Here is a 9,156-nt window from a genome sequence, read left to right as displayed (position 1 = left end):
AGCTATACAACCCAATAATAACATCAAATCACTCCTTTCAACTCTCAAAAAACAAAGCAATAAATTAAGAAATAAGACAACCAACCTGACTAAGTCCTTAAAAAAAAATACATTAGCGACAAAATAGAGGAAAACATAAATAAGCCACGTGAGCTCTGGAATATCCTCAACAACCAGCTTCCCGGTTGCAGCCAGAAACTTAAAATTAGACTCACCAACATCAGCATCAAGGAGGGTGACTCCCTCATTACAGACAAAATGCAGGTAGCAAGCAGACTAAACACCTTTTTCACCAGCATAGCCGCAACTCTTGTCAACAAGCTGTCCCACCACTCTGGTCGCTTTGGTGTAGAACACATTAAAGCCTTCTACAGAAAGCCAGGGGTATTCAACAACAATTTCAAATTAGAAATGGTCTCAGCTGATGAGGTGCTTAAAAAAATTGAGCGCGCTCCACCCAAACAAGGCCACCTTGACAATATCCCCTCCAGATTTCTCAGGGACTCTGCCGCCATCATTGCCCCAATCATCTCAAACATAATAAACCTCTCAATTTCACAAGGCCAAGTACCAAAAGATTTTAAGATAGCAAGAGTAAATCCCCTCTTTAAAAAAGGAAGCAAATTGGAACCTGGCAACTACCGACCTGTTTCTATTCTCAGTTCCATTTCCAAAGTAATGGAAAAAATAGTCTATGAACAGGTTGATGGGTACCTTGCCACCCTTAAACTCATGTACGAATTCCAATCCGGCTTCAGAACTAACCACTCCACTGACACATGTCTTCTCTATCTGACCGACCACATCAAATATGAGGTGAACGCGGGCAAATACTGCGGCATGGTCATGCTGGACCTTCAGAAGGCCTTTGACACCGTTAACCACGCTATACTGTTGGATAAGCTCAGAGAAATCGGATTTGGCAAAACGTCATCGAGCTGGATGCAATCTTACTTGGAGGGGAGGGAACAGGTTGTAGAGGTGAACGGCACCGTGTCCCCCCCCCCCTCTCAGTGAGCTGTGGAGTCCCCCAAGGCAGTATATTAGGGTCTTTACTGTTCCTAATAAACATAAACGACTTGTCATCTGCATGCGACTGGGAATTGTTCTTGTTTGCGGATGAATCGGCCCTGCTGGTATCGGACAAGAACAAGTCACAGGTGGAGAAAATCCCCAGTGCTGAATTCTGTAGAACTTTCACCTGGCTCGCTGACAACAAGCTATCCATACACTTGGGTAAAACAGAATCCATCCTGTTTGGGTCCCACATCAACCTTAAGAAAGTCAATGATTTCACTATAAAAGTGGGTGACATTGTTATCACCAGGAAAGCTAAGGTCACCTACCTAGGTTCCATTCTAGAGGCTAATCTTTCCTGTGATAAAATGGCAACCAAGGTAATCAAAAAGGTCAACCAACGAACGAGATTTCTCTATAGAATCTCTTCTCTTGTCAACAAAAGCACCATGAGGATTCTAGCGGGAACTCTCGTTCAACCCTTTTTCGATTACGCATGCACCTCCTGGTAACCTAGCACCTCCAAAACCCTCAAATCTAAACTCCAAAGATCAAAGACCAAGCTAGTCAGGTTACTTCTAGACCTCCACCCCTGATCACACCTCACTCCTACCCATTTCTCCAAAGTGGGCTGGCTCAGGGTGGAGGACAGAGTAAAACAACTTGCACTGAGCCTAGTCTATAAAATCCGCTACACCTCCCTGATACAAAGTACATGTCAAACTACTTCCTTAACGTAAATGACCGCCATAACCACAACACCAGGGGGAGCTCCACTAACCACTACCCAGATTCCGATCCAACTAAGGTCTTAACTCATTCTCTTTCTATGCCACATTAATGTGGAATGCGCTCCCAACAGGTGTAAAAGAAAAGGCATCTCTATCCTCCTTCAAAACCGTGATAAAAGTACACCTCCAGGCAACTTCAACCCTAAACTTACACTCTCCCCGGATTGTTAATAATCAAACGTTTTTCTTATGCTTTCTGATATCTCTCTCCCTATGTCCACTACTTGCTGTACATATCCTACCAAGCCAGACCTACACTGTTTCAATGTCCATTTCTCTGATGATGCAATTGTTGATGCTGATTGTTGATGACAGAAGTGTTGATACCAACCAAACCTAACCCCCCCCTTCCGTATCCCACACCCTGGATTGTAAATAATGTAAATAATTCAATGTATATACTCTGATGATTGTCTTGTGTGATGACTGTATTATGATGTTAGTATATCTTCGATAGTATATATCTGTATCATGAATCAATTTAAGTGGACCCCGACTTAAACAAGTTGAAAAACTTATTCGGGTGTTACCATTTAGTGGTCAATTGTACGGAATATGTACTTCACTGTGCAATCTACTAATAAAAGTTTCTATCAATCAATCAATCAATCAATAACTCCTAAACCACACATGCAAAATGGCTAATATTGCCTGGAGAAATTTATCATTTTGAGTTTTACTGGAAAAAAAAATATTTTGTAAGGTTTGCAAAAACAAAAAGTAGTTTTTTACTCAATATGAAAGTACTGTTCTTAGAATCCTGAGATTCGGCCTTGCCGCTGTCGGACGGGGGTCGGCTCGTGCCCCTCTGGCTTCGGGTGTCCGTGGGCTTCCTCCTTCCCCTGGGGCGCGGGGCGGGGTCTGCCCGGGGTCGCCCTACGCTGCGGCTGTGCGGGCCCGCCTGGTGCCGGGTTGGGGGGGCTGCTTTCCTCCCTTGTTGGGGCCCCGGCGGTGCTGCCCGACTGCCCTGCGGGGTCTCCCTCCTGTGTTTTACTCCGCCCTTATTTATTTATCAATTTTATTTATATATATACTTATATGTATATATTTTTTAATTATCTATTTAATAAATTTTATTTATTCTGTTAAATTATATATATGTATATATAGGTGCGCGTGTGTGTGTGTGTGTGTGTGTGTGTGTGTGTGTGTGTGTGTGTGTGTGTGTGTGTGTGTACGTTTGTATGTATGTATGGTGGAATCTGTGTGTATGTATGTAGGTACATGTGTGTGTGTCGCTGCCCCGGTGTGCATTGCTGATCGCGGCACCAGGCCTGCAGAGATGCCATTGCATGCCGGCTGTGGGTGCGGGGCTGGGCCCTTATGGCTTTTTGCCGGATGGGGTGCCTGGTGGGTGGTGGGCGGGGGGGCCTGGACGTGCGGGTATGGCTGTGGGGTTTGGTGGCGCTGGACACTGTTGGCAACCAGGCCTCATGTTTATTTTAATTTTATTTTATTTAAAGGGTTTATTTTATTTTATTTATTATTATTATTATTATTATTTTTATTTTTATTTTTATTTTTTATATTTTTTGTTTTTGTTTTTGTTTTGTTTTGGTATATGTATGTGTGTGTATATGTGTGCATATGTATATGTATGTAAGTGTATATATGTGTGTGTGTGTATGTGTATATGCATGCATGTGTGTATGTGTATGAATGTGTATATACATATATGTATGTACATGTGTGTATGTATGTGTGTATGTATGTGTAGGTGTGTGTATGGGTGTGGATGTCCGGTGGATCGATTGGCCTGTATGTGGATGAGTTGGGGTAGGTGGGTTGGCGGCCTCTGTGGTAGCTGGGGGTGTGCGTTGTTGTGGTTTACGGGGTAGGTCGCTTTTTTTTTTGTTTCAGGTTTCGGCGGCCGCGGGTGTTTGTAGTGCGGACGGGCGGTGGTGGTGATGGTTGCTGTGGTACTGCCGGCGGTTGGCGTCGCTGTGTTGGGTTGGAGTGGTTGGGGGACTGTGGCTGGTATCTGTGCGCTTGTGGGGTTGTGGGGGCTGGCTGGCGTTGGCTTGCCGGCTGGTTTGGGGGCTGGCGTGCGGACGGGGTGCATTGGCTTCTTCCCCGGTTGGGGGGCGCCATCCCCTGGCCGGAACTCGTATGGGTACGTTGCTGTGTGGATGGCCGGGATGCCGTGTTTGCATTGGGCATGGGGCTGTGCAGTTTTTCTGCGTTTGGTTGCTGGTATGGGCTCTGCGGGGTTGGGTTGGGGCGGGCGGGGGCTGGCTTTGTTTGGCGGGGGGTGGGCTCGCGTGACGTCACGCTAAAGTGGTCTGGTGTGGGTCACGGGCCGTGGGGGGGGGGGGGGGGGGGGCTTCCTGTCCGTAGTTCCTGGTTGTCGGCCGCATGGACTGGGGAGGATGTCCGGGCCCTCTACTCCTCCTACTTATAGCACACACAGTCACACAAATATAGGACTTTGGGGGATTGTCCTGCGGGGAGGCATGGCGGGGGGTTGAGGATGCCTCCTACGGGGCTCCGGTCCTCCTGTCTTGTCCCCTGCTCGTCCATCCCTCAATCTTAGCTGCATATTAGACACTTAGGATTTGGAGGGCTCGGCTTGGTAGGGACCCACCAAGACCTTGATGTCCCCCAATTTTAATCGCATTATTAGTTCCCACAAGCATACATATCTCACTCACGCATCAATAGGGACTGGAGGTCGGCTGTAATGGCTGACCTCCTAATTTTAACTACACAGTAGACACTCTGGGGGCCTTGTACACATGCATGTGGGGGGGTTGGGGTTCGGCGCACCCCTCATTGCCTCGTCGGCCGGCGCGGATTCCGGGGACTGCGTTCTGGTGGCCTGCCAGGCTTTTATTAATTTGTTATTATTATAATTTTATTTTTTTGTGTGTATATATATGTGTGTATGTGTGTGTATATATGTGTATATATATATATATATATATATATATATATATATATATATATATATATATATATATATATATATATATATATATATATATATATATATATATATATATATATATATATATATATATATGTGTGTGTGTATGTGTGTATGTATGTATGTGTATGTGTATATGTATGTATATATATATATATATATATATATATATATATATATATATATATATATATATATATATATATATATATATGTATATATATATATTTATTTATTTATTTTTTATTTTATTTATTTTTTAAATAATTTGTATTATTTACTTACTTTATTTTATTTAATTATTTGTATTTGTTATTTTTAATTTAATTTGTATTTCATTTTATTATTTTTATTATTATTTTTTTAAATTATTGTTATTTTTGTTTAATCTTATTATTTATTTGTGTGTGGCGTCGCGCGGGTCTCGCTTCCTGTTGGGTGGGGTCCGTGCCCGTGTGGCCCGACCTTGCGCTGTGGGGTCTCTGTTGGCGACTTGATGTGGTGGCGGCGCGGCGCCCGTGTCTGGTCTGGATACTGTGTCTCGGTTGTTTGGGCGGTGGTGTGTTTGTGCGGGTTTGGGTTGGGGTGGTGGGGTCTTTTGGTGGGGGGGGGGGGGGGTGTTGGTGTCTCTTGTTTGCGTGTTGGCGTTTGGGCTTGCTGGCGGGCTGGCGCTGGCTGGTATCTGTGATCCTGTTGGCGTGTGGTTGCCGGTTGCGGTTTTTTTTTGATCGCTTTGATTTGATTGGGTGGTGCTGGCTGTCTGAGGGTGTTGTGGCTGCTGTCTCTGCTGCCGTTTGTTTGTGGTGTGGGCGCCCGTGGCTGCTGGGTCTGGTGCAGGGGGGTGGCTGATGTTGTGACTGGTGGCAGCGCGCGCGCGTGGTGGTTGTCGGGGCTGACAAACTGTGTATATGTATGTGTATGTGTGTGTGTGTATGTATGTATGTATGTATGTATGTATGTATGTATGTATGTATGTATGTATATATATGTGTATGTGTATGCATGTGTATGTGTGTGTATGTGTACATGTGTATGTTTATGTGTATGTATATATATATATGTATGTATATTTCTGGGGGTACGTTCTGGGCCTGCCTGTCGGGTGGGGGTCGGCGCCTCAGGCTACTGCATCCGGACTGCGTGTCTGGAGCTCCTGGGTCCCGCCGTCCATCCCTTCCGGGTTGGGGCCTGCTGGGTCTGGTCCCTGCGTCTACTGTGGTGGCTTGGTGCTGCAGGGTATTCCGAAGTGCTGCGAGTCGGCCAGTTGTTGGGGTAGCGACCTTGTGTGTCAGCATGTCTGTGATCTTCTTTTAATTCTTTTTTTTAAATTTTTTTATTTATTTTTTTTATTTTTTATAAATAGATTTAATTATTTATTTATTTTTTTTCCTTTTTTTTTTTTTTTTTAATATATTTTATTAATATTATTATTATTATTATTATTATTATTATTATTATTATTATTATTATTATGTATTTATTTATTTTATTTATTTATTCCCCTACCTCAGGGGGGGGACTCGGCGGGGCGGTTGCTGGTTGTTCCATCTCCATCGTTGGGGTCCCTGCGGGTGGGGTGGGTGGTTCCTGTGGCCCCGTGCTGGGTGGTCCTGTGGCGGCCGGCTTGGGTGGGGTGGCCGTGGGCTGGCCTCGCCGCGCTCTCCGGGGGTGGGGGGGGGGCTCGTGGGGGCCCTGTTGCCGGTGGGGCGGGGGCGGTCTTCCCGTCCGGTTGCGGGGGGTCTCCGGGCCCCTCGGGCGGGGCGTCCCGCCTTTCTGTCCGTGTGGGGTGTGGTCTCTCGCTGGCTTGGGGTCTGGCTGCCCCCTGTTTTTCTCATGCCTTGTCCTCTGCCGGGTGCGTCTGTCTGCGGCCTGCTGCTGGCCCTTGTGGGCGGGAAGGTGGGCCAGGCTCTGGGGTTCCTGTCGCTGTCCGGCTTGGCTGCGTGGGGGCGGTGGCCCCTGGTTCCCTGGGCACCACACCTACTGTTTGTGGGATGGGTTCTCGGGGAGGCTGGGGCTGTACTCTGGCTCCCGCACACACTGGGAGTCAAATGTATTGTACATGCAAATTCACATATACTCACACACATACATACAGACATACATAGGTACCTACGCTCCCACATACATATACAAATAAATACAGTACATATTTACACAATCAAAGTTCGTACATCCACACGCACATTCATTATACAAACATACTGTATACACATACTGTACATATACATTCACTGTAAAAACATACATATACACATACTGTACATATACACTCACTGTACAAACACACACATACACATACTACACAGACATTCACTGTACAAACACACACATACATATACTGTACATATACATTCACTGTACAAACACACATATACACGTACTGTACATATACATTCACTGTTCAAACACACATATACACATACTGTACATATACATTCGCTGTACACACATACACACATACTGTACATATACATTCACTGTACAAGCACACATACACATACTGTACATATACAAGTACATATGCACACATACACTCATGCACATAATCACGTTTCATCAAACATATTAACGTTGTTGCCCTAGGGTAAACTGGGTATAACACATGGCACACTGACAAAGCTTAACCTATTGTTTCTATAACAATCTACAAGGTTAATGTAGGTTGCTTCTCTTTCTTCCCCTCCATTTTTCTGCATTCTTTCGTATCTCAAGTTATCATTACGTATATGTATTGTTGCATTTGAAAAATTGTATTGTTGATAATAAAGGTAAAGTACTGGTATTGTTTATTATCAATAGCACTATTTCTATTGGTATTCATATTGCTCCATTTTTAGTGTAATAATGCTCATTGTCATTTCTGTATTTTTTTTAAAATTTTCGCTAACTGCTTATTTGCTATTACTTTTACCATCATATTTGTACGTGTCGTATTTGCTGATGTTGCTCTGTTGTTGTTGTTGTTGTTGTTGTGTTTGCTGTTGTTGTTTTTGTCTCTCTGTCTAATCCCCCTCTTGTCCCCACAATTCCCCCCTCTGTCTTCCTTTTTCTCTCTTTCTATCCCCTCCTGCTCCGGCCCGGCTGCACCAAATGATAATATAAATACATTTAATAAAGTCAAAATACAAGTAAGGCAACAAGAGAAGTATCCTACACTTCTCTTTTGTAAAGTAAATCTGAACAGCCGATATGGGCATCTACATCTGCTATATGATTTGCCCGAGAAGCTGGGCAGGACATTATAAAAAAATGAAAAATAAAAAAAAATAAAAAAAGAATCCTGAGATAATGCGAAAAAAGCAATACAAATGTATTCAAACGACTTTCGGTTGGCGACAAGATGGAGTAGTCGCACTTTTTCACGCTCCCGCAAACTTCATTCCTACCTTTCTGTATAGCTCGACTGAATGCAGTAACTGCTAGTAACGTTTTAATAGTGCTAATACCTTTTCGCGCTGAATGAGAAAATGTTTAACAGATCCAAAAAGGAGGAGCAAAGGAAGGAGGACTTGGCAGCAAGTACAATCATGGCTACGCTAACTACATTGCTAGCGGACCACAAGACTTCTCTCTCGTCGGTGTTTAACTCCGCCTTTTCCAAACTCAAAAACACGCTGGATTGTATTCAGACCACACTTCTGGAAAACCAGAAGCTCCTCTCCTCACTAGAACTGTTTGCCGACACGACCAGCCAGGATATGCTGGCTATGAACACCAAGCTAACATTCGTAACCGAGGAGAACGCGAGGCTAAACGCTAAGCTAATAGACTTGGAGAGCAGAAGTCGTTGGAACAACATAAGAATTACAAAAACATTGAAGGTCCAAACCCAACAACGTTCTTCTCTCAACTGCTGGTCGAAGTCTTGGGTGAACACACGCTGTCGTCGACCCCGGAGCTGGACGTGCCCACCGCTCGCTAACAGCAAAGCCAGGCCCGGTGAGAGGCCGCGGGCTATCGTGATATGCTTCCACCGATTCCAGATGAGGGAGCTGGTGGTGCGGGAGGCTCGGAAACGCAGAGGCAAACTAAAATACAAGGACTCACCGATACACATCTTCGAAGACTACTGCCCTGAAATACTGGAACAGCGGGCCGTGTACCGGGACGTCATGAGGGATCTCTACAATCTGGGCCTCGAACCAGCACTCCACTACCCGGCTAAGCTAATGGTTTCAACTGAGGATGAAAAGAAACGGCGACTCGCATCTCTCAAAGACGCCCAAGATTTTGTCAAGTCCCACAATCAACGCAGCCAAGAACATGCAAAAGAGTGATCTCAGTCAGTATGACTTTATTGAAACTTTGTTTGATACAATGTGACTATCCCACAATGCATGGCAGGACGGCGCTAGCTTGGCTAACTGCAGCCATGTCTGGAGGCCACACAACCTTAACAATCAACGCCTGCTTTATCACGGT

Source organism: Entelurus aequoreus, linkage group LG13, assembly GCF_033978785.1.
Source record: "Entelurus aequoreus isolate RoL-2023_Sb linkage group LG13, RoL_Eaeq_v1.1, whole genome shotgun sequence".
Taxonomy (NCBI): domain Eukaryota; kingdom Metazoa; phylum Chordata; class Actinopteri; order Syngnathiformes; family Syngnathidae; genus Entelurus; species Entelurus aequoreus.
The sequence above is the reverse complement of the archived record's forward strand: the minus strand, read 5'-3'. Positions refer to the sequence as shown.